We start from the raw sequence: 27,441 nt of genomic DNA on the forward strand, positions 1-27,441 counted from the left end.
ACCAATTGGTGAAAGTGACCATGAGGTGATTACTTGGGTGGTTACCAGCAGTGCAAGGACCCCTGTGAAAAAAGGGTATATGTGGAACTACAAGGGGGGTGATTATGAAGAGCTCAGGAGACAGCTTGCAGGTGTAGCATGGAATGAGGAGTTAGCTGGAAAAGACATCAATGCAGCTTGGGGGATTTTCAAAAAATATTTAGTGGATGCAATGTCTAAATGTATACCACGGGTGAGAAGGTTAAATAAGTTAGGTGTGAGATGGATGAATAAAGAGATTAAGCATGCAATACATAAAAAAAGGGCATTGTGGAGGCAGCATAAGAGAAGTGGAAGTAACCAATTTCATGAGTTCTACAAAGACCAGGCAAGGAGAGTCACTTGGTTGGTGAGAGTAGCTAAAGAGAGGTATGAACAGCAGTTAGTTAATGAAGCTAAAAAGAATCCTAGGGAGTTCTTTCGATATGTAGCCAGCAAAAGAAAGAATGATTATGGAAGGATGACATTGATTGGAGGAAATGGTATAAAGACAGCTGTTGCAGAATGTGTGGTGGAGATACTTAATGAGCAGTTCATAAAGATCTTTCAATCTTGTGAATGTGACTTCATCGAGAGATTGAGAGCAGTTGATGATGGGGAGGAGAGACTGACTGTGAGTGAGCAAGAGGTGTTTGGGGAGTTGAGTAAACTAGATGTAAATAAGGCTGTGGGACTTGATAATATATCACCGCGTATTCTGAAGGAATGTGTCAGAGAGTTGACACCTGCCTTGACATATTTTTTTAATACGAGTCTTGCACTTGGTCAAGTCCCTAAAGAGTGGAAGGAGGGCAAGATTGTGCCACTTCATAAAGGAGGTGATCGAACTCAAGCATCAAACTATAGGCCTATCTGTGTGTCAGGTGTTGTGGTTAAATTGTTGGAGAAGCTTGTGAGAACTAGGATCCAGAGTTGGGTTGACAACAATGGTATAATCTTTGATGGACAGCATGGATTTGCTAAAGGGAGGTCGTGTTTTAGTAATCTATTTACTTATTACAATAAAGTGACTGCTTCCTTGGACAGAGGAGAAGGATACACAGTAATATACTTGGATTTCGCAAAAGCTTTTGATAGAGTACCTCATGATAAGTTGACAGTCAAACTAGAGCAGATGGGGTTGGATATTAGATTAGTGCATGGATTGGAGACTGGCTATCTGATAGGTATCAACAAGTTGTGTATGGGGGTGCAATATCCAGGAAAAGGAAAGTCACTAGTGGAGTGCCTCAGGGATCTGTTTTAGGGCCATTACTATTTAACTTGTATATTAATGATATTGGCAAAGATTTGGATGGAGAGTTGTTTGCAGATGATGCAAAGTTGGGACGAACCATAAAGAGTAGTGAAGATGTTGTGGCCTTGCAAGAAGACTTGAATAAATTGAGTGATTGGGCAAGCAAATGGGGATGTGAGTTCAATGTTGCAAAATGTAAGGTTTTAAAATTTGGAAAACAAAGATGGGATGCAGAATTTATGCTTGGTGAGAATATATTGTTGGAAGTAGAGGTAATAAGAGATCTGGGAGTGATAGTGGATAAGGATCTAAAATTTAGGGGACACATCGCCAAAATTGTGAAGACAACACAAAGACTTCTGGGAATGATGAGGAGGACACTGACGTGTATAAGTAGGGAGATTCTGGTTCCATTGTATAAGGCTTTGATTAGGCCACACATGGACTACTGTGCCCAGATTTGGTCACCTGGTTTTCAGAAGGATGAAGAGATGTTGGAAAGGGTCCAAAGGCGACTGACTAAGGTAGTTTCTGACCTCTGGAATGTCGAGTATGAGGAAGATTGAAAAGATGTAATTTGCAGAGTCTAGTGGAGAGAAGGAAGAGGGGAGATATGATAGAGACCTACAAGTTGGTAAGGGGTTGTTATAGGATCAATGGTGGAGAAGTTCTACAGTGAATAGTGGGAGATCAGGGGAGAACCAGAGGTCATCCCTGGAAACTGTATAAAGAGGGTGTGAGTAGGGGAGTGAGAGGCAGGTTTTTTTCGTGCAGAGTTGTGAATGATTGGAATGCCTTGCCTGAGAGTGTGGTGTCTGCAAGGAGTTTGAATGTGTTTAAGACCCGGTATGATGAGATGTGTGTGAGATAAAAGGACCTCCTAGATGAGTCTTTGACTCCATGAGGTCTTGTTTAATAATAATAATAATAATAATAATAATAATATCCATTTGACTTTTACCCTATTTATTCTTCGAAATCTCCAGATGCATTCTGATATTGTACCATTTAAAAAAAGTTTTTTTTTAAATGCTTCCCATGCACTAAACGCAATATGCCCCTCAGTTGGTCAGTATTCTCTGCTTTGTAGTTCTGCATGTAACATTTTCTGAATGGAACATTCATAAACTTAGCCACTTCCCAAGTACATTTTTAAATGAAACACCCTCTGACACTATAATCAAATCTAACACTCTTTGACCTCGAGTTGCTCCTAAAAAAACAGTACTGAATGACATATCTCATAGTATGTACTGAAGGGAATTTCAAAGTTCAGTTAAATGATCTGAGTTACTATGGATGAAGAAAATCCCACCCTCTTTCATTGGTGGGGGGGGGCCCTTCCTTAACAATAACGAGATCAGAGGCAGCTCATACTCATATCAAAAGGTAGTATAAAACTATGGAAACAAAACAGTTATTGGAGAGCAACAGATTTTAAGATTAAAAAATTTAAATTCTAAGATAAATACAAAAAATCAAAAACAAGCATGGCTGTTTCAGTGGAAAGTAATCAGAGGAAGAATAAGTAGATTTCTTATCCTTCGTATGACAATAAGCCACTGAAATGGCCAGCACACTGCCATCATACTGGCCAGCTTTCTTTACTACTTTTTTTGCATTTATGTTTAGCTCATAATTTAAAATTATTAATCTTAAAATCCATGTCTTCAAAAATGTGTTTTGTTTTCATTGTTTTATACTACCTTTCAATACTACCTTTCATATTGTTACTTGGTTTTCACTTCCCACATTGCTTTTGCCAACTCGCGTCATCTGCAACTCATTTTTGAGAATTTCATCTAAATATCATCATTAACCCGATTTTTATATTATACATATATGTCTGATTTATTATCTTTCAAATGCAAAAATTAATTAATAAATAACCCATTAATATAATGTCTACTGGTTGGTATATAAAAAAAGGTGATGTGGTGGGGGTGGATATCTCCTTAAACAATAAACTTAATTCTTTCATAATCTTTAGTAGCCAAACCTTAGAGAATAAAAACTGGAATATCTGAAGAAAATTGATAGATGTGTTGTGGAAAAAAAAGTTTAGGAAAAAGAAAAAAAAAATTATCAGAAGATTCCTGGTGAGTTAATATAATACATAGAATAATAATATAAACATATTATTATTCTATGGGAAGTTTTTGGTATTGAAACCACATTATGATGTAAATAAAGAGTTTAATAAAAATAAGCAATTAAAACCCAACAAGTTTCGTAAGTTGTAAGCTAACATCATCATATTGGTACAAAAAAAAAAAAAGAAAAGAAAAAAAGTTTTACACAACAAAAGCCCATTAAGAATTAATTACAAATATTGTTAAACCAGAATACAAACTGTAAATTCATTATTGTATGCATGTTGGAACATTGTTAGTTGTTGCTATCACATTCTGTGGTATGGCAGTTAAATTTATGATGAAAGCACACCATACTTGATGTAAAATTAAGAATTGATTTTTATTGCATTGTGTAGGGATCTTAAGTATATGCGAAGGTTCTTGAAACTTTCATATAAAACAGTTACGATCAACATATGACATTTTTGTCTATTGCCAAAGTACTTGATGGTCTGTAGTAGCTGTGGGGAATGTCAATATTGATCGTCATTATTTTACAAGCTTAAAGAAGCTCTGCAAATGCTGAAGATCTCTACACAATGGAATAAAAATCAAGGCTTAGTTTTACATCAAGTGTGATCTGCTTTCATCAAAAATTTAACTGCTATGGACCTAGGATATAACATGTGTGATACCACAGAATGTGATAGCAACAACTAGCAATGTTCCAACATGCATACAATAACAAATTTACCATTTGTATTCTGGATTAGAGATGGCTGTTATAAGTTTTTCCACTTGGTTTTACTATAAATTAAAGATACCAAGAAATTATATTCTTGGTTTAATCCTTTATCCAAGTTTAAGCAAATAAGTTTGCACCTGTATTATTTTCAGGACTGGGGCAACTCATATAAAGAAGCTAATGACTTTACATCCCTTGCCTAACCCAATAATGCAAAGCACATATCCTTGATAAAGACATGTATGATGCTATGCATTATGGAAAGGGTCACTACCCATACAGACTGGTTTCAACCTTTATTGAGGTCTCATCAGTGGGAACCAGACCCAGAGATAATACTAAGATTGAAGTAGTGCAGAAGTGATATTTCTATACCTGCAGTTTGCACTACATAGAACAGAGGCAGGTAGGGAGAAGTATGACAATCAAGGACACAAAGAACAAAAGGAATCAGGACTGGCAACACATGCAACTGAAGAGAGCTGTTTTCTGCAAATAGTCTGCATGTGAATGAAAATGGTAGTGTGAAGCTGGATAGGTTGTTGATGAGAGGAGGAGAATGTGTAGCCAGTCAGGGAAATGAAAACTGGACAGTAGAACTGTGAGTGTAAGGAACCAGAACTGGTGTGAAATAATGGACAAAAGAAGAAAAGATAGGAATACAGGAATGGCCTCCATGGGAGCAGCAGAGTCAAAAGACTTGAATAATTGGGGTAAGGAATTGTGAGAATGAAAGGGAAATCATGAGAAAGCTACTGTATTTATACACCAATGCAAGGAGTATTAGGAATAAGTATACACAGTTTGTGGACTTGATATAGTTAGTTAGTCCATAATTCATTAGTGTTGGTGAGACATGGATGGCATACTAATGGGAATAGAATGTGATGGTTCTAGCATTTTTTGAAAAGAGAGAAAACATAAAAAGAGAAGGTGGGGTGTTGTTAGCAGTTGTGTTTTCAGGCTATTTGGTGTGAAATAAACATAAATATTAGATATTTAGGGGGATGTTGCTACGAGCAGAGGGAAATGATTCAGAAATGTTCATACAAATTCAGACCAGTGGGCAACAGAAGGATGATAATAATGGTAGTAACTAACTATGGCAGCATTGACTGGAAGCAGAAAATATCATATGTGAGCAAGAAGATCAAAGTCCTTGAGCTACTTAGGGACTACTATCTTATGCAGCAAGTAATTGAAGCCACATGTGAGATTCGAATGATCATCATCATCATACGTATCAAGGATTTAGGCCTAGTATGGCCTGTTCCGGCCTTAGAAGTCATCGTTGAATCGTTTAAGAGGACGTCCTAGTTTTCTTTTTCCTAATGGCTTGTACTTTAAGGCTTGTTTTCGTAATCTTTCTGTTTTCATTCTTTGAACGTGTTCCATCCATTTATGTTTATATTTTTTAATTTTTTCAATTACTGGTTCTTGGTTTAATTCTTTCATAATATCTTCATTTCTTTTGTGATCAAATAGGGTATACTTTGCAGTTTTTCTCATAAACTTAATTTCTGCTGTTGTTAATCTTTGTTTGTCTTTTTGTTTTATCGTCCAGATTTCGCATCCATACATTAAGACCGGTAGGGCTAATATATTGTATACTTTTAGCCTGGTTTGTTTTTGAACTAGGTTTGGTTTAAATATAGAGTTAATTACTCCTGTTATTTTTAAATATTTTGCAATTTTTATGTTTATATCTTTTTCATTTTCATAAGTGATCATACATCCTAGGTAGTTAAATGAATTCACCTGTTCTTGGATTTTGTTATCTAATACTATTTTAGTTCTTGCTGGATCTTGTCCTTTAAAGGTCATAGTTTTCGATTTTTCCGTTGATATTATCATACTATAATCTTTGGATATCTCATTTAGATTTAAAATAGCTTTCTGTAAGTTATCTTCAGAATTTGTAATTATTATTTGGTCGTCTGCAAAGAGGAGAGTGTTCAAGTTAACTTTAGGTGAAAGTTTAATTCCTTGATGTAAATTTTTACTCCATTTTATTATTATTTCATTTAAGTAGATATTAAAAAGAGTTGCTGAGAGGGGACATCCTTGTCGGACCCCTTGGTTCATCTCTCTTGTATATGATAGCTTGTGATTTAATCTTATTTGTATTTGATTATTTTCATATATACTTGTGACAGCTTTTAGGATATTATTTGGTATTTGTCTTTCTTTTAATATGTTAAATAATATGTTTCTTTTAACTTTGTCAAATGCTTTTTCAAAGTCAATAAATGCAATATGTGTTTCTAAATAATATTCTCTTCTTTTCTCTATTATTAATTTTAGGCAGAAGGCTGGGTCTATACATGATCGTCCTTTTCTAAATCAATTTTGTACCTCTAGAATAAAGTTTTCGGAATATTTCATTAGTTTGTTATTTAAGATTCTGCTGTATATTTTGTAACATGAATTTAGTATACTGATACCTCTATAGTTTTTTAGGGTCATCTCTATTACCTTTCTTAAAGATAGGAATCACAATTGCTTTTTTCCATTCTATTGGGGGGATACCAGTTGAGTAAATTTTATTTAAAAATAATAAGAGTCTTCCTTTGAATCTTGTTCCTGCGTATTTATACAGTTCTGAACCTAGCTTATCTTCTCCAGGTGATTTTCCATTTCTTCTTTCTTTCAGGCTGATTTCTAATTCTTCTTCAGTTATTTCCTTTTCATTTTCGTTAATTGTTTGCCAGTTGTCTTTTTTTAAATATTTGCCTGTCCACAGTTCTGTGTAATAATTTAGAAATTCTTCTAATTTCAATTCAGTGTTTAATTTTATGTTTTCTTTGGTATCTGCATTTAGGTGTTTCAAAATCTTATATACATTGGGTCTTATTTTATATAAATCATGTTCTAAATTAGAAACAAATTTATTCCATGATTCTCTATGTCTTTTTCTGACTTCTCTTTTAGCTATGGCTCTTATTCTTTTATATTCTATTTCATCTTCTAATCTTTTACTGCTTAACCATTTGTGATAGGCTTCTTTTTTCTTTTTGATTATTTCTTTGATTGTATCATCCCAGATCTTCAGTTTTTTTCTTTTATTGAATTTTTTGGTCTTTCCCAAGCTTTCATTTGCTGCTGCATTTAGTATCGTTTTTATATTAAGCCATTCTATTTCTATTTCTTTGTTTTGTTTTATTTTATCTAGATACTGGTTAATTCTTTGTTCATATAGCCATTGTACATTTGTGTCATTCAATAGTTTAGTTTTATAAACAAATGTTTCAATTTTTCTTTCTGTTCTTGTTACTTGTAGCCATTTAGGTGGTAATCTTAATTTTATTTTAACAAGGAAGTGGTCACTGCTTATTTCATATCCTCTGTGAACTCTAACATCTAGTGAAAATTTTGATGTCTTTTCATTTAATATGAAGTAATCTAATATCGATTTCCATCCTCTTGCTGCCCAAGTATATTTATGTATGTCTTTATGTTTATAGAAGGAATTCATTATTTTTAAGTTATTATAAACTACAAAGTCAATCAACTTTTTACCATTTCTGTTTAGAGTGTGTTCTCCATGTATTCCTATATTATTATTAATTTTCGTGTTTCCAATTCTTGCATTTAAGTCTCCTGCTAAAATTATTCAAGTGATAGACTTGATATCATCATCTCATATAGTAATAATAGAGGATATCACTACAATGCCACCAATTGGGAGAGCGATCATGTGGTTTTTACATGAGGAGTGGCTAGGCAGGTGCAAGCTTTACGGGAGAGAGAGAAGGTGATAGATGAATGGAAGTACAGAGTAGAGGAGACTATGATAAATTAAGGAAACAGATTAGTGATCTGCAGTGGCTTAATCACTTGAAGGTGAGAGAAATCAGCAGTGCCTAGGACTTGGTCCAGAATTATTACTATTATTAATAGAGACCTACAGGGAGTTAGGGACTCATTAAGGGAGTCCACATGGGAATAGAGTGACTGATGCAGAGGACATAGTGCAATTGTTCAATGAACACTTTATTGGAGTATTTCATCCTAGAGGAGTCAGTTTTAATGCTAGAGGCGTAGGGAAAGTTCGAGGTTTAGAGGTACAGGAGGAGAGTGTGTTTCAGATACTGAGTACTCTGGATGTCAGTAAAGCTTTGGGACTGGATGGTATTTCACCACGAGTTTTGAGAGAATGTGCTGGGGAACTGACAGTGCCTTTAACCTGGCTTTTCGGTGAAAGTCTGGCTGCTGGAAAGGTTCCCATGGAATGGAAGGAAGGTAAGATAGTGCCATTGCATAAGGGCGATAGCAGACTGGAAGTGTCTATAGACCAGTTTGTGTGTCATCAGTAGTTGTTAAGATCTTGGAGAAAGTAGTGAGGGACCATATACAACATTGGGCAGATGAGGGTAATGTTATCTGTGAGAGTCAACATGGATTTGTGAAAGGGCGCTCTTGTTTTAGCAATATGCTAGCTTTTTATAATAAAGTTACAAGAACATTAGATGAGGGAAAGGCATATACATACTGCAATTTTCTTAGACTTAGCGAAGGCATTTGACAGGGTGCTACATGATAAGCTGATATTTAAGTTGCAGCACATGGGTCTGGATGTCAGATTGGTCAACTGGATTCAGGATTGGCTGTCTGATAGGGTATCAGAGTTGTGTATGGTACAGCAGTTTCAAGGAGGCAGAGGGTTACAAGTGGGGTCCTTCAGGACTCAGTACTAGGACCTATATTGTTTAACCTTTATATCAATGACATTGCCAGTGGATTGCAAGGGGGATATTCAGTTGTTTGCAGATGATGCGAAGCTGGGAAGGATTATTAGTAATAGTGCAGATGTGGTAGCCCTGTAAGAGGATTTGAATAAGCTAGATAGATGGGCAAATGAATGGGGATGTCAGTTTAATGCAGCAAAATGTAAGGTCTTGAGGTTTGGGAAACATCGATGGGATGCTGCACACTCTATGGGAGGAGTTATACTGGAGGAAGTAGGGGAGACAAGAGATATGGGTTTGATGATTGATAGAAACCTGAAATTTAGGGGACATATTGCAAAGGTGGTGAAGGTAACATAGAGGATTGCTGCAATTATAAGAAGGACACTGATCTGCAGAGATAAAAGGGTTATCATTCTGTTGTATAAGTCTCTGATCAGACCACACTTAGACTATTGTTCTCAGATTTGGTCCCCAGGATTTGAAGGGGATAAATTAACTGTGGAAAAGGTACAGAGACGGATGACAAAGATGGTTTCAGGACTGTACAATTTTGGTTATGAGGATCGGCTGAGGGAATGTGGACTGCAGAGTTTGGTGGATAGAAGAAGGAGAGGTGATATGATTGAGATTTTTAAACTGTTGAGAGGTGGTTACAGGGTTGACACTGGGGAGTTCTTTCGCTTGGATGAACAGCGAGAAAGAGTGATGACAAGAGGCCATCCCTGGAATTTACGAAAGGAAACTGTAAGCAAGAGGGTGAGGAGTGGTTTCTTTGTATGGAGTGTAGTTGAACTGTGGAATGCATTGCCTGATGGAGTGGTGAGAGCAGTTTAAGGAGTGGTATGATAGACTTTGTGTTTCTTAGGATGAGAAATGAGTCTTTTGACTCCATGGAGGCCTGAATAATAATAATACATGCACCAGCTGTAGTATGTGGACTCCATCAATATCCTGTATGTGGTATCCTGTCAAAGGCCTTTGCAAAGTCCAGCAGTATCACTGTGAACCCATTATCTTCATCTAACTCAGCTGTCATTGTATTATAAAATGTGAGCAAGTAACTGAGACATGACCTACCCTTCACAAAACCATACTTCCCCCCCCCCCCCAAAAAAAAAAAACAGTATCCCATTTTCATCAATCCATTCCTTTATTTTGCTCTTGATCAACTTCTCCAATGCTTGGACAACTCCTGATATGCTGATCAGTCAGTAATTTGTTACATCAGTCTTGGATCCTCCTTTATGCAATGGAACTATTTTCTCCTCTTTTTTACAATGTCATTGGCTCTTTACCCAAAATTCTAGGGCATTACTGAAATGTTATAAAACTAATATATGAAGAATAGAAAATAGGAGAAATTTTGGACATTGTGAAAAAAGGGGCACTCCTAAATGACAGTAGGCTATATTAAAATATAGTTTATTTCAGAGGAGTTACATGGGAATTTCTCCAGAAATAATACCTGTATTTTCCCCTCTTTCCACTCCCTTGGGACTAACCCAGAGCTGAAAATTTATTAAACAATATGGTCAAAGGCACTGACAATTCCCTCGCCGCTTCACATGAAACTTGAGCTGGTATACCATCCAATCCCACAGCTGTATTTACATTAAAGTTCTGTAACATGCTATTCACCTTCATTTCATTTACCTCAGTTCCCATATAAGCCTTTGGATCTCTCATTCCTGCAATATCACCTGGATGATATACTCGTGCAAAGTAGTCACTTAATAATTCTACTATTTCGATTGATTCAGTTACCTCCCTACCATCGGCATTCCTTAAAATCATTCTGCCATATAGATTGTTTGTACTGGCCTGTAACTTGTACTGTCCATGTGCCTGCAGATCACCTTTCTCCTTAAATTCCATCCATGTTGTTTCTTTTTTTGCAGCTCCAGCTTGATGATGATATTCATCCATTTAACTCCCACTTGATTTACTCTCCTGACTCTAGGTATGCAGTCTGTCATTACCTCCCTCAAACACTCATTTACCACTTTCTGCACTATCAACATCCGGTCCTTGCAGTTTTACATGCCATGGCACCAATACAAGCAATCTCCTAAGCTTGTCATACTTACCAGCCCTGTAATTCCACATGTACCCCCCACCTTAACTGAAAATTCCACATATTTGGTCACCTCCCAGGCCAAGACCATATAATCACTTTCACCAATTGGTGGCAATGTGTTCATATTGGTTATAGACAAATTCTTAGATGCAATTACTAGTCCAGCACCCTCAAACTCCTAGAATATGCCGTCTCAGATAATTATCCCTTAGAAACTGCATAAAACCCAGTCTATTATAATCCAGCATAAAATCCAGCCTAGATTACTCTGCTTATCTCTGCATCATCAGAAATAGCTGTATGTCACACATTAAATCCTTCCCAAAGTCATTAATATACAGAATGAATAGCAGTGGACCAAGAACTGATCCTTATAGTACACCAATGGTTACTTTCAATCTTGCAGACACATCCCCCCATATGCCATTTTTTGATATCTGTCAGTCATTCTCTTATCCACGCTAATATTCTCCAATTTATACAACAGTTTTCCATTCTGTATTCTGTCAAAAGCTTCAGCAAAATCCAAAAATATCATGATTTATCTATTCTCCTTGTCTAACTCAATGGTAACATTATTATAGAATGTGAGCAGTTGCCAAAACATTAACTTACCTTAGTAAACCCATGCTGTTCATTGCAAATTTCTGAATACAAGCCATAACCAACTTTTCCAAATTCTTCAGCACTATTTCAGAGATACTAATGAGTTGAAAGTTTGATACATCAGTCTTTGTATGGCCATTGTGCAATGGGATTACCATACATTCTTTCTACTCCTGCAGAATCTTCTCTCTTCTGAGACTCAAATTATATTGCCTGTTCAAAGGAATAGCCAATTCAGCTGAATATTCTTTTTGCATTCATGCTGATATTCCATCAGTCCCTATTGCTGAAGTCTTATTTAGTTTGTGAAACAGCTCTAATACCTCCTCTTCATACACCCGAGTTTCTTCATTCATTGAAGAGGTAGCAGTGAGGGCAATGTTACATACACCAGGTTGATAGCGTTTAGCAAAATGGGCACTCATTTGTTCAATAACCTCTTTTGCATCTATCACCCTTGCACAATCTGCATTGAATAGAATTATTCTTTCATTTTCATTCTTTCTTTTACCTGCAGCATAACGATAGAATTCTTTGGGGGTTGTCTTTAGCTTGTAGAGTCAGTTTCTTTTCATACTCAGAATTAGCTTTTCATACAACATTTGTGATTCTTCAGCCCTGCTGCTTATAATTTCTATAACAGACGTCATCCTTATGCACAGGGTATTCCTTCCACATCATCCTTTTAACTATTATTTTTCAGTAAATAACAATGTATACCAAAATATTATATAATAATTTTAGTTTATACTTTCATGTATTTCAGTAGTGTTATATTGCCATCATCAGGGATCACAAAAACAATGCTATGTGCATTTTAAATCTAAATTTAGACCTTAATTGTAATCTCATTTATTGTAACCACCCAGTAGGTGGCATCCAGCACATGGCTCAGCTCTATAAATAGGATTAACATTCTTTGTTGTAGCTTCACTTTGTGATCATACTAATGCACTGATGATGACCAATTAGTTTCTGGTTGAAATATTTGCAGTAATATACTATGTTCTTGTGAATACAAGTGTATAATAATTGTAATTAACTCATCTCTTTAACATGCCATCAGTAAACAGATGACAAGTAAGTGCTTGAGTAGTTATGTCATCTGGCATCTATACCTAGAATTAAACAACTCCAATAACATACTTAAATCATAATAAGCCAAATGCTATTTTACCGGCAATATATATTAATTAAAAGGGGGATGGTAAATCCTGTTTTATTTTATAACCGGGTACGAAACTCGGATTGAAATCCATAGAGTTTCATGCCGAAAAAACTATCGGCGGAACCAAGTGTAAATGATCACTTGGGTAGTACAACACCAAGGCAACTCCATGCAAAGGTGGAGCAAGATCCATCACTAATTTTAATATTCTCTCATAATGTAAAACCCAGCTCCTAAGAGATGTATATATACTGTTTTACATTATGAGAAGAGGTCACTGTTTCAACCTTTTTTGAGGTCTCATCAGTGAGTAGGTAGACCTGGAATGGAATATCAAGGAATGGAATATTATATAGTTGTACACCACTTCGGCAATTCGATAGTAGAGGTATGTAAGTTCGGTTCACTTAAAACCTTGATATTCCATTCAAGGCCTACCTACTCACTGATGAGACCTCAAAAAAGGTTGAAACTGGTCTGGGTGGTGACCTCTTCTCATAATGTAAAACAGTAAATACATCTCTTAGGAGCTGGGTTTTACATTATGAGAGAATATTAAAGTTAGTGACGGAGTTTGCTCCACCTTTGCATGGAGTTGCCTTGGTGTTGTACTACCCAAGTGATCATTTACACTTGGTTCCGCCGATAGTTTTTTCGGCATGAAACTCTATGGATTTCGATCCGAGTTTAGTACCCAGCTATAAAATAAAATGGGATTTACCATCCCCCTTTTAATTAATACTTAAATCATTTCTGAATACATAAAAAATACTGGTTGTAAAACAATAGGATTTACTCATGAAAATTTGCATTCAGATAGAAGACATGTTTTTTTTTTCTAAAATTACATTGCTAGTAAAGAACATTAGTGTTTTTGTAAAAAAATAATGGAAATCAAAATCACAAACTCAAAGTTCAATCCCCATTTTTGCTAAGCCTACAATAACACAAATGGCAGCCACAAAAACATCTATTTACAGATTAATTGCTAACCCGCTGCTGCTTCCATCTGTCTTGTACTCCATGATCCACCTATCTCTGTTCTGTGGAACAGCATTCTCCATAAAGTATTCTATTCCACAAAGACCAGAACCTCCAGCTCTTAAAAAAAAAAAAAAAAAAAAAAAAAAAACAGCTCATACATGGGATCAATCTGCTATCAGTTCTGTAGCCTCTCATGTATGGGAATGATTATATATATAAGTGTGAGGTGAGTGAATGATAGTGGAGTGAGAAGTTAAGCAATAAAGTCAGGTGTCTTGTAGAATAACATGGAAGGAGAAACTGTGGGACAGAATAGGGAAAAAGGAGTAGGTTATACTTGTATACAAATGATTAGATGTTGCTGACTGAGGATGATGGAAATAAAATATGACAGATATAACATTTTCCAAGAATATGGGATAGAACAAAGGTCAAGTAATACTGATGATTACAGAAGAATTGTGTTCCCATCAAGTGAAGGGAGAGAGAGAGGGAGAAGCAGTATTAATAGTCACATTGAGGCTGAGGTATATATATATTTAATAGGGTTTTGCTGCAGGTAGAAAAACGTTTAGCCAGTGAGTGATAATTATGAGAGACACTATGGATGCAACAAAAAATATGCACATGTATATATACTGTTTGTGCACATAAAACAAGTCCACAAGTGCTTTATGGATTATTACTCAACATAACATGCGGTAGAGATAAAGTGTTAGATTTAGTAACATCTCAAAAGGTGATAACAGAGGGCACATGTTGCCATCAGTTGGTAATAGCAATCAAATGCTTTGACATGGGAGCTATTAGACCAGGTGTAAGTTTGATTGATGAAAATAGATAGATGCGATATTATTATTATTATTACCTGACAACTCCAGGGAGTCTAAAGACTCACCGAGGGAGGGCACCTGCCACCAACTGACCACAACTACACCAATGCCATCTACTGCCGACCACCACTAGTATTTCCACAGGCAATCACAAACATCCATGCCCATGGCAGGATTCGAACCCGCAACCTCTTGGCTGGAGAGCAGATACGCTAACCACTCGGCCAACCAGGCTGGCATCCCACCAAACTACATTTAAATAATCTTGATATTAGAGCAGGAAACAATGGACTCACAAAAAAAAAAAAAAGGCAGTCTATTGTGAACTAAGAAATAGAGGGGAATAGACAATAATGATGCTTGAGATCAATGATGTTAGATATCAGTTGAGGAAAATGTCAGAAGCATAATTAGAAGAAACACACGTATAAACCACAGTGAAAATTATTTAATTGTAAATATTTCATCCTAAGTATCTTAGGACATCATCAGTACAGTATTTAAACAAAAATTAGGAATAACATACAGTTAGGGCGCATGATTACAATAGAATCTCATGAAAACGTGCTAAAGTAGTACAAAAAAAAAAAAAAAAAAAAAAAATGTAGTTTTGATCCTACGAATCATCAACTCAGAAAATTAAATAAGCTACTTAATGAAACTTCCTCCTTAGATGAAGAAACAATCAAAAAACTTAAGACATACCATGCAAGACCTCCTAGAATTTATGGCTTACCTAAGCTACACAAAACTAATGTTCCACTTAGACCTGTCGTAGACAGTATCGGCTGTCCAACGTACAAGTTATCAAGATTCTTATCTAACCTTCTCCGCCCTCACATAGGCCACTCGGTCTCTTCAATCAAAAATTCTACCGAGTTTCACACAAAAATTAAAGACATTCAACTATCAAAAACTGACTTGTTAATCAGCTTCGACAATGTCTCCCTCTTCACTAACATTCCCCATAAAGAAACAATAGAATTACTAACTCAAAAATTTCCGTCTGATATAGTTGAATTGTTCAAGTTTGTTATTGCATCAGGTTACTTCACCTGGAAAGGTCAAATTTACAAGCAAGAGGAAAGAACAGCAATGGGATCTCCTTTATCACCAAACCTAGCAAATTTGTTTCTAGAACACCTTGAGGAAAAAATATTCACTTTTGAACCCAAACCAAAAATTTGGCTAAGATATGTCGTTGATGTATTTGCAGTATGGAATCATCCGAACCTGAATTACAACTGTTTCTAGATAAAATTAACCTTCTTCATCATCGCATCAACTTTACGTTAGAAAAAGAATCTCCACAGGGTATCTCTATTTTGGATTTACACATCAAAAGAAAAGAAGACGGTTCCATCGCCACTTCCATCTTTCGCAAGCCTACATTCTCAGGTCGCTACATTCACAATTCTTCTGCTCATCATCCATCTCAGAAATCTGGCATTATTAAATCACTAGTTTCCAGAGCACACAAATTCTGCTCCTCTGAAGAATCTTTAAACCAGGAATTAGAAGTTATCAAAAATACAGTCATCCTAAATGGATATAATCCCAAAACAACTCAAAAAATCATCAGTCACTTCTGCATACATCAAACCAGACAGGAAGAAGTGCATAGGATTCCCATACCTTACATTAAAGGCATCTCAGAACGTCTTTCTAAAATTATGAAGAAATACAATTTTGCCACTACTTACAAACCTATCAACCAAATTTACAACTTATTACCTTCTCCTAAGGACAAATTCTCACCCTTGATGTTACCTGGTGTTTATGAGATTCCATGCTCATGCAAATTATCTTACTTTGGACAGACAGGTAGGTCTGTTCAGAAACGCATCTCGGAACATCAAGACCACATTCGTCTTCTTAAACCGCAGAAATCTGGCCTCTCTCAACACGGAATTGAAAATCCAAACCATAGGATCCATTGGGAAAAGGCTAAACTTTTACATAGATCTTTATTTAAACATGAACGTTTATACAAAGAAAGTTCTGAAGCCTTACTACACAGACCAAACCTAAACCGCAACGATGTTCTTACTATTCCTAAAGTATGGGAAATTATCATACAAAACTGTGTTAAATAATTAACGTTTTTTTTTTTTTTTTTTTTTTTTGTACTACTTTAGCACGTTATGCACGTTTTCATGAGATTCTATTGTAATCATGCGCCCTAACTGTATGTTATTCCTAATTTTTGTTTAAATACTGTACTGATGATGTCCTAAGATACTTAGGATGAAATATTTACAATTAAATAATTTTCACTGTGGTTTATACGTGTGTTTCTTCTAATTATGAACGCACCACAGGTTTCGTTATTTAAAAAAAAAAAAATGTCAGAAGCATTCCTAAAGTAAGATGAATAAATAGTGGATGAAAAATAAATGAATCATGAAATTAAGTGGGAGCTACAGAGAAAGAGGAAGTTACTGAGAAGGTATAAAGAAAAGAGTATGGCAGAGTTGCATACTCTTTTCTTTCCATTCTATCCAAAGTAATAAGTGTAGTGAAGAAGGAGAAATTAGTTTATGAGAAAAGACAGAGGACGAAATGCACAATTCTAGGATACTGTACAGTTCTATGGCTACTTAGCAGAAGAAAGAGTGATCGATCAACTTTGGTTGCACAATAACACACAGGTGAACAGCTGAAGAGTAAAAAATTCAGCAAATATTTTGCCAGTGTATTGCATATTTGAAGGCAGCAAACAGCACCGAATGCAAAAAAAAGGAGACTGGAAGTGATGAATGCAAAGTGTTTGGAATATTAAATAAGCACACTATTAAGGATGTGGGAACTGGAAGATTAACATTACTGCATGTGAAATGAGAATATGCAAATGAACACAAATGTAACCTTTACTTAGTGGCTTAAGAAGAATCATGCAATATGCAGAAGCTCTGCCTTTATAGTGCTACTGTAAAGGATTGTCAGGTTTTAGTATTTCTGATTATAATTTATAACAGTGACATGCATATATGATACTTTTCATAGATTCTGCATGATAAATTAGAGGTGAGGAGGACAGAGAAGGATAAAATGTTGATACAGAAATGACCAACTAGTCACGTATGGGAAGGAAGAAAGAGCAATGTATCAGAGAAGGTATCCGAAGAGTTCATCAAAAAGGCAATTAATTGAAAGACAATTCATTGAACGACAATTCATCGAAAATGCAATTCATTGAAAAAACAATTCACCGAAAATTTTAACTTTTCAAAAATGTTATGATAAAAGTGATCCATTTAGAACAAATACTGTACTTGCAGAGTGAGAAAGCAATGCTACTTTAATAGGGAATAATTATAGAACAATATGGTTTTTTCTTGTCTGATAACTGCTTCATGTCTATTCATGGGCCCATTTCTGGAGGAAAAGCCCAGCCTATGCAGGCTCCATTATTATTATTATTGTTACTAGTAGTAATATTCAACTTCAATACAGCAATTATTATGGGATGAATTTTATTCATCCCACAATAACTCAAATAGAATTATTATGGAATGAATAAAAGTTTCAAATTTTGTAAAAGTTTCAAAAGTTTCAAATAGAATTATTATGGGATGAATAAACGTTTCAAATAGTGAATCTGATTCAAATTCGCTATTTGAAACTTTTACAAAAAAATGTCGAACCGTTCCAGTTTTCAGTTCAGCTATATTCAGGGCAACAAAGAAATAATGTGTCTAAATTATGTATTACAATAACTCTCTCTGACTTAGCGGAATTAGTAGAAGTTGTCGGTACAAGAAGCTGTCTGCACGGTTCAGTTTATGTTCTAAATGGACCACTTTTATCATAACATTTTCGAAAAATGTTTCGAAATGATATTAGCAATTCTGCTTTGGCTGGATCAATTTAATGAAATTTTAGTTAAAATTTTTGGTGAATTGTTTTTTCAATGAATTGTTCATTCAATGAATTGCCTTTTCGATGAATTGTCTTTTGACTAACTGTTTTTTCGATAAATTTTCATGGAACCATCAGAGAAAGATGACAAGTGCCATGTCACAGTATTCTGTTCTGGGGTATTTATTATTTAATATAGATGATTTAAGTTTAGGGTTTAAAGGGAGATAATCAGTTGAACACTGATGCTAAAATGAGAAGAGTAATGGAAGTCCATTCTATCTAAAGTGGTGGAATTTACTTTTGAAATGTGCTGTAAATGAATGAGAATACCACTTAAATGTTACTAAGTTTAAGATTGCATACTTTGGCCGGAGATGGAATAAGATATTACGCTAGTTTCGATAAATTAAGGAACAAAATAGTGATAACTTGGAGGGAAAAGAAAAAAATATATATGAAAAACTGATACATTATGTAAAAAAAAAAAAGTGATGCTGAGTCTGGTTATCATACAAATGAGTAGACCTGTCAGTAGTATATGCAATGAGCCACAGCATAAAAGTGCATTTTAGAGTCATTTCCTATTTCGTGTCTGTAAATTAAATTCAAGATATATAAAATTAAACAAAAAGGAGGATTAGTTTCTTAAATTATTATTATTATTCTGAGCTACTCCATGGAGTCCTTTGACTCATCAAAGGAGTTCCTAAACATTATGCCAAGAACTCTCCAACATTTGCGAGTATCTATCATACTTTGCTTTTTGTTTTGAACTCATTCACAGTCATGGCACCTATAACAGACTCTGGCAACCTATTCCACTCATTCACCACTCTCCAAGCAAAAAATCTGGATCTGACGCCCTTGCTAACTACACTCTTACTAAGTTTACAAGAATAGCCCCTAGTTCTTCTCCTATCACCAGACCTGTTCTGAAAAATTTCTTCTGTATTTAATCTTGTAAAAACCCTTCAGTAATTTGTATGTCTCAATCATATCACCCCTTTTCTACTTGTCAACTAATTTCTGTAACCCACAAATCTTCAACCTATTCTCATAAGGTTCATTCCATAGACTACGGCCATCTTGGTCACATGCCTCTGAATCTTCTCCACCTCTACATTACATCAGTCTTTGATGAGTCTGATAACCATCAACGGTACATGACCACTGATCCATGTACAGTTTTTGTACACTGTTCAATGCCCTCAAAGTGTCGGTTCTTCCCCAAGGTGATCTGTTGGGTTATACAGCCAGCTTGGTTGGCCGAGTGGTTAGCGTATCTGCTCTCCAGGCAAAAGGCTGCAGGTTTGAATCCTGCCATGGGCATGGATGTTTGTGATTGTCTGTGGAAATACTAGTGGTGGTGGTGGGTGGTTGATGGCATTGGTGTAGTTGCAGTTAGAATGAGCTGTAGGGTAGCCAGAGTTGTAGAGTAGGTACCCTCGCTAGATGAGTCCTTGGACTCCCTGGAAATGTCATATAATAATAAAATAATAATAATACAGGGTGGCCATAAATTAACTTTCCCCTCTTTGGAGGTGTCTGTAGCTAAAACTAATACACGGAATGAGACCACGTTTTATATTGAGACTTTCGAAGGCATGGGGAGATGAATTCCATGAAAAAAAGATTTAGTACCAAAAGTCGCTGATAGGGGAAATTTTGGTGCTGGCGGAGCCGAAAGCAGTCAAATATTTGCAATATTGGTAAAAAGGATTATGCAAATTTTACTGACTGTGGAGGTATTTGAAATCCATTGTGTATGTTGGTGGCATTCAACTTGCATGTCTTGAAAGAGAACATAAAATGGGCTGTTATGAACATCCAATCCGACTCCTTATGCTCAGCTGTAGAGCATGTCATACACCAGATACAATTTGTTGTACACAAGAAAGGTCAGCACATTGAGAATCGTGTATGTGGTCCAGGGGATCCTGATTCTGTTTCTTGCAAGTTGTTGTTTTAGTTTAATTATTCTTATTATCATTGTAACGTGCCACATATCCAGCTGGAATGAGTAACGTGGCTGTTGCTTACACCGTCGAAATGCTATTATTCCATTTTATCTGCCTTTATTGTAATTATCTACTTGTTTTCAGCTCCGCCAGCGCCAAAATTTCCCCAATCGGCGACTTTTGGTACTAAATATTTTTAGTACCAAAATGTTTTAGTACTCCCATGTCTTCAAAAGTCTCAATATAAAATTTGGTCTCATTCCGTTTATTGGTTTTAGCTACAGATGCCTCCAAAGAGGGAAAGTTATTTTATGACACAAGAAATAAATTGCTGAACAATTTATTTCTTGTGTCTCTTTCCAAAAATAGAAGTTTCACATCTGCCAAAATAAATAATCAATCCTGAAATGACCATAGATCAGCCTTTGCAATGAATATACTTTAGTAATAGTTAATTTCCTCCACTTTAATGACAATATAGATTATTTTTCATGAATTTTCAAATGTTTGTTTACGTTTAAAATATTTTGTCAAATATTTATATTTTTAAATAACATTTACTGAAATAAATATGACATTTTGCTTTCTTTCTTTGCAAAATACCTTTATATGGATTGTCATATTTAAATTTCAGGAACGATTGCTTTTTTTGTTGTTTTTTTATGAACAACAAATGATTATAAACTGCATTACTCGATTTCTGATATTGTATCTTTTTTAGTATCAAAAATTATTTATACCTAATGGTATTTTGGTATTTTATCAGAGACTCTTCGCCTTCTTCTTTTGCTGAAAATTGCAACAGAGGTTTTTTTTTTTTTTTTTTTTTTTTTTTTTTTTTTTTTTTTTGTAGGATGCACATTACTATAATATCCAGTGCTTAACCACTGTAGATATGTTGAAAATATAATAGGAAGGATATCTTGTATGGAATGATTAAAAATTTATGCTCATTTTTGGGATTTTTTACTGCAATCCCACCCTCTCCTGTCCTGGAACTGAGTTGCATAACTACTTTAAATTTCTATAGCTTTGAAAGCTTTCAGACGGTATTGAAAATCTCTTATTTCAGTTTACCGTTTTGACAAAAGAAATAAAGCAATAATATTGTTGTATATCTAAGCTTCTAATTGTGTACTCTTTCTTTGAATTTGAAATCAGCCGTCTGCTGAAATTATTCTAAGATTTAGAAATACTATGCTGTATTTTCAACATATAAAACTGTATACCACACAAAGAAATTTCAATTGTGTTATTTCTGTTTTTTTTTTTTTTAAATTCTAAATATTACTACTTCTATTTCTGAAATACGTCTTAGAAATGCTGGACAATAATCCTCTTACCTAGAGGAAAAGCTAAAAGTCTTAGATTACCCTTTTGAGAAACAAGACAGAAAGTTTCCTAGAAGTCGCACTAAATTGCCTTAAGCAAGAATGTCTTGTTTCGTTTTCTGTTGTTCAGATATCCTAACACAGTAAAACTGACATTTCTTTTACAGGCTGATGAAGTATTTATGCCAAAAATGATTTCTTTATTTATAGTGATCAGTTTCACTTTTATTATCGAAAAATTCTAAATTATTTGATAATTATCTTGAAAAAAATTACTGCTATTGCTGCTGCTGCTCTTGCTTGCCATCTCACAAATTAATTGTATATTGGGTATACTTTCTAATATTCCTTTCTGCCCAGTAACAAGTTGTAGACTAATGGAGATTACTAACTCCCCCCCCCCCCCCCCCCCCCACACACACCACTGGGGGAACTGGATCAAAAGAACATGCCCAGAAGGCAGCACACTAAAGTACCTCATGCAATAACTGAATATTTTACAGGCACAGAAATTCCTTGTTCTGTTTTTCCATCTTTCTGATTGATTAGCAGACATTCGAAGCATATTCTGATATTGCATTTGTAGGATGACATTTTTAATGTCGTCCTACATTTTAAATATTAATTTCCCCTATTAGCCAACGTCACATAACTTCCTGATTTATAACAATAGGGAAATCATATGTATATTTTCTTATTTATAATTTGCAAATTTATAATAATCAAAACTTAGTTTCTGTGTCGAAAAAATTAAACGTTATATGGAACAATTATTATGGAAAAATCATGAATGAAATAAAAACTGTACCTATGTTTCATAACAACTTTCGGGTGTCTGGTAATGTTGCAACGGGAGGGGGGGGGGGGTGAAGTTATAAAAGTCAAAATAAAGTCGTTATCAAAGTCAAAATCATTTGTATTGTGAAAGGAAATGAAATTTCACATTTGATGCATTTGATATACATATTTTGAATGATAAAAATAAGCAAATGTATCACTTACTTTAAAAATTGGAGAATAAAATATCTGAATTATGCAGTAAATATCTTGTCTTGTGAATTATTTATAGAAAATTCTATATTAAAAACTTGTCTATAACGGTGTCCTAAACATATCAGTTTACACTTCACACACACACACACACACACACACACACACACACACACACACACACACACACACACACACACACACACACACACACACACAACAGATGAAACTCAGAAAAGAAAAACAGCAACTCATGACAAATGACAATGTTCAATTAGATTGGTTGACATAATAACCGATCATAGCCATTGATTTCTGGGTGCTATTGTCTCAGCATACACCCTGTCTCACCTTCTGGGTGGTTTAACACCACTGGAGTGCTAAGAATTTGTCCCACTGGGCCATCTATACATCTGTATAACCAAATTTGTGTGTGCTGTCATCTATTTCTGACAGCACACCAGGGCTATTAACGCAAATGTGATGCAATGTTTATCCATTGAAAAGTGTCTTCTTCATGAAGCATTAGTATATTTTGTTTAATTTTTAGAATCCCACAAAGCTAGGAAACAATTAGGGAAGCTGTTAATATAATATCCGGCAGTATAGCAGGATATTATATTATATGCATCAATATAATATCCTGCTATACTGCTATTCTGTGGGTGTGCACTGCACACCTAGCACACCATGAATATATGCCCCTGGTTATAGGTGAAAAAAATGGAGTCAATAAGGATCAAAGCTAGGTAACTCAGAGGATAGGTTGACATAACCTTAAAGGAATGCTTTCTAGGGTTCTGACCTAATGTCCAATCCTCACCTTCACATGATGCATCCTATTAGTAGATATCCACCGAATACTGAACAAATGAGGGTGGGCTGGCAATTTGTGATTAGCTGGTCAAATTGTATTCTGTATTGTTCTTAATCACAAACATGACTGTGCAACATAACATTTCATGACAGCTTTGGTTTCACCTGATTAACAAGGCCCCATTTTTCATTAGAGAACCAAGGTAAACAGCTTAAATGAGCTACTGGAACAAACTCAACTTCAGTTAGTTAATTAGTTATTTTTGATTTTTGTGGTGTAAAGACATCAAAGATCATACTACGTCAGGACACAGTTTACAGCAGTACATAGTGCCTCGGTAGTGCAGTAGGCAGCGCGTCAGTCTTATAATCTGAAGGTTGTAAGTTCGATTCTCACCTGGGGCACAGTATTTTTGTCAGCCTGGTTGGCCAAGTGGTTAGAGTATCCGCTCTCCAGCCAAAAGGCTGCGGGTTCGAATCCAACCATGGGCATGGATGTTTGTGATTGTCTGTGAAAGTATTAGTGGTGATAGTCAGTGGTGGATGGCGTTGGTGTTAGGTGATGAAGGTAGTAACACAAAGAGTTGTAAAGTAGATGCCCTCCCTTGATGAGTCTTTGGACTCCCTGGAGGTGTGATATAATAATAATATGGTAAGTAGCTAGTAGGACAATCGCAAACATTCATGCCCCTGGCAAGATATCCACCTGCAGCCTCTTGGCTGGAGAGCAGATCTCAACTTCAGTAGAAGTGAAAATAGACACGATCAACATAAGAAATATATGTCGAAATGAAGTGAACCGGCAGAAGAACTAGAGAAATACTATGACATAATTGGTGTTACTGAGACAAAGAACGTTAAGACAGGTGAGATTCTACTGAATATAGGATATTTATATTTGGGCATAAGTGATGAGGGAAAGGAAGGCGTAGCAAAAGCATTCAACACCAAACATGAAGACCAAACTGCTCGATTGGTAGGCAATTTCAAGTAGAGTTATGTGGACAAATGCAAAAATGGGTAAATGGACCATGAAACTTAGTTCTTTTAATGAAGAAATGGAAGAATTTTTCAAGTCATTAGAGAAGACAATTAATATAAAGAAAATTAAAAAGCTGTTCCTTGCTAAAGATCTAAACAGCAGGCTAGTAAATGAATACTAGGCATACAGAAATATTTTGAGAAAAAGGGAAAAGCTAATAATGATAAGTGAATGATGGATTTCAGTTCAAGACACAGACTAGACACTGCCAACACATTTTCACATAAAGCTATACATAAATCTGGATGGGTAGAAGACACACACAGAACGAAAAAGAAAAACTCTCATTAAAAAAAATAAAAAATAATAACCCTTATAAAAAAAAAAAAAGAAAAAAGCTTACTGACTATACTGACTACATATGATGTTATTCTTCTAAATAAATCCAGTACATATCTGCAGGACTCTGTGATTAAATTGAATAACTGTTGTATCATAGATAGTGATAACTTCATATCAGTATACAAAAGTAAAAAGGGTTTTGAAATTGGAAGTGATTATCAACACCAAACATACAGCCATAAAGCCTAGTTTTAAGCAAGACAAAAATGAATATCAAATTGAAAATAAAAATATATAATAAAGTTTTAAACAGAAGTAAATTTAAGCTGCTTTTGCCAGTAAACAGCAGCAGACTCAACTATGCATATATTATTCAGGAAAAAATGAAAGCTTGAAAACAGGAATTGAACCTTGACGTTTTGGTTGCAAAAGCTGAAGAAAACAGAGCTTAACTCAGCCTGAGAGATACATGTAGTGAGGTTTGCCTGCAAGGATAAAAAAAAGTGAGCACCATGACAGATTATTATTATTCACGCCTCCATAGAGTCAAAAGACTCATCCTGGGAGATCCTTCTGAAGAACCACAAAGTCTATCAAGACTAATCGAGGGGAGGTCCCCCCCCCCTAAGAAACACAAAGTCTATCATACCACTCATTGACTGTTCTCGCTCTCACCATTCCATCAAGCAATGCATTCCATGGTTCAACCACCCTCCATGCAAAGAAACCACTCCTCATCCTCTTGCTCACAGTTTCCTTTTGTAACTTCCAGGGATGGCCTCTTGTCATCACTCCTTCCCGCTGTTCATCCAAGCGAAAGAACTCCCCAGTGTCACCCTGTAACCAACAGTTTAAAAGTCTCAATCACATCACCTCTCCTTCTTCTATCCACCAAACTCTGCAGTCGACATTCCCTCAGCCGATCCTCATAACTATCATTGTACAGTCCTGAAACCATCTTTGTTATCTGCCTTTGTATCCTTTCCACAGTTAATTTATTCCCTTAAAATCCATGGGACCAAATTTGAGAACAATAGCCCAAGTGTGGTCTGATCAGAGTCTTATACAACGGAATGATAAATGTTTTTATCTCTGCAGGTAAATGTCCTTCTCATTATTGCAGCAATCCTCTGTGTTACCTACACCACCTTTGCAATATGTCATCTAAATTTCAAGTTTCTATCAATCACCAACCCCAGATCTCTTGTCTCCCCTACTTCCTCAAGTATAACTCCTCCCATAGAGTATGCAGTGTCCCATCGATGTTTCCCAAACCTCAAGACCTTACATTTTGCTGCGTTAAACTTACACCCCATTCATTTGCCCATCTATCTAGCTTATTCAAATCCTCTTGCAGGGCTGCCGCATCTGCACTATTACTAATAATTCTTCCCAGCTTCGCATCATCTGCAAACAACCGAATATCCCCTTGCAATCCACTGACAATGTCATTGATATAAAGGTTAAACAATATAGGTCCCAGTACTGAGAACTGTGGGACCCCACTTGTAACCCTCTGCTTCCTTGAAACTGCCCCACTATACACAACTCTCTGATACCTCTTGGACAGCCAATCCTGAATCCAGTTGACCAATCTGACATCCAGACCCATGTGCTGCAACTTAAATATCAGCTTATTATGTGGCACCTTGTCAAATTCCTCCGCTTTCTAAGAAAATGGCAGTATATGCCTTTCCCTTATCTAATGCTCTTCTTACTTTATCATAAAAGGCTAGCATATTGCTAAAACAAGAGGACCCCTTCACAAATCCATGTTGACTCTCACAGATAACATTACCCTCATTTGCCCAATGCTGTATACAGTCCTTCACTACTTTCTCCAAGATCTTACTAACTACTGATGACACACAAACTGGTCTATAATTAGACACTTCCAGTCTGCTATCGCCCTTATGCAATGGCACTATCTTACCTTCCTTCCTTCCATTCCATGGGAACCTTTCCAGCAGCCAGACTTTCATTGAAAAGCCAGGTTAAAGGCACTGTCAGTTCCCTAGCACATTCTCTCAAAACCCGTGGTGAAATACCATCCAGTCCCACAGCTTTACTGACATCCAGAGTAAGTATTTCGAACACACTCTCCTCCTGTACCTCTAAACCTTGAACCTACCCTATCCCTCTAGCATTAAACCTGACTCCTCCAGGATGAAATACTCCAATAAAGTGTTCATTGAACAATTCTACTATGTTCTCAGCATCAGTCACTCTATTCCCATTTTTATCCCACAATATCATTCTTCCATAGTCATTTCTCCTCCTACTGGCCACATAGCTAAAAAATTCCCTAGGATTTTCTTTGGATCTTAGAGCTAATCTCCTCTCATATTCCAGTTTCGTCTTCTTTACCATACTAGTCACTCTTCTGGCCTCTGTCTTATACTCTTCATGCATCTTCTCTTCTCCCGTCTCCTTATACCTCTTCCACAGCCTCTTTTTCACATGCAATTCTTGTTTAATATTGTTTGTCATCCACTTTACTCCAAATTGTGTCCTCTTGTTTACTCGTGGTATACAACTTACCATTGCTGCTAACAAATATTCTTTCATAATTTCCCACGCACTAATGATATCCCGGCTTTCCAATTCCTCCCTCCATGAAACTTCCCCAAGTTGACATCTTACACTATTATAATTACCTGCCTTATAATTCCACATATGTTCCCTTCTCTTTGATACTCCTGC

General features: G+C 35.8%; 1 protein-coding gene and 1 non-coding gene across 5 annotated transcripts in view; one reads left to right on the plus strand and one right to left on the minus strand.

The window, feature by feature from the left end:
• Positions 1-27,441, minus strand: part of LOC150105326 (echinoderm microtubule-associated protein-like CG42247) — a 375,243-nt gene that overhangs the window by 220,380 nt on the left and 127,422 nt on the right. The window lies entirely within an intron of this gene.
• Positions 23,747-23,819, plus strand: TRNAI-UAU (transfer RNA isoleucine (anticodon UAU)). The gene has a single exon. It is a non-coding gene; the product is annotated as a tRNA-Ile (tRNA).

The sequence above is a fragment of the Typopeltis vanoorti genome, chromosome 6 (genome assembly GCF_054136105.1).
Source record: "Typopeltis vanoorti isolate ZY-2024b chromosome 6, IOZ_Tvanoo_1.0, whole genome shotgun sequence".
In the NCBI taxonomy this organism is placed as follows: Eukaryota; Metazoa; Arthropoda; class Arachnida; order Uropygi; family Thelyphonidae; genus Typopeltis; species Typopeltis vanoorti.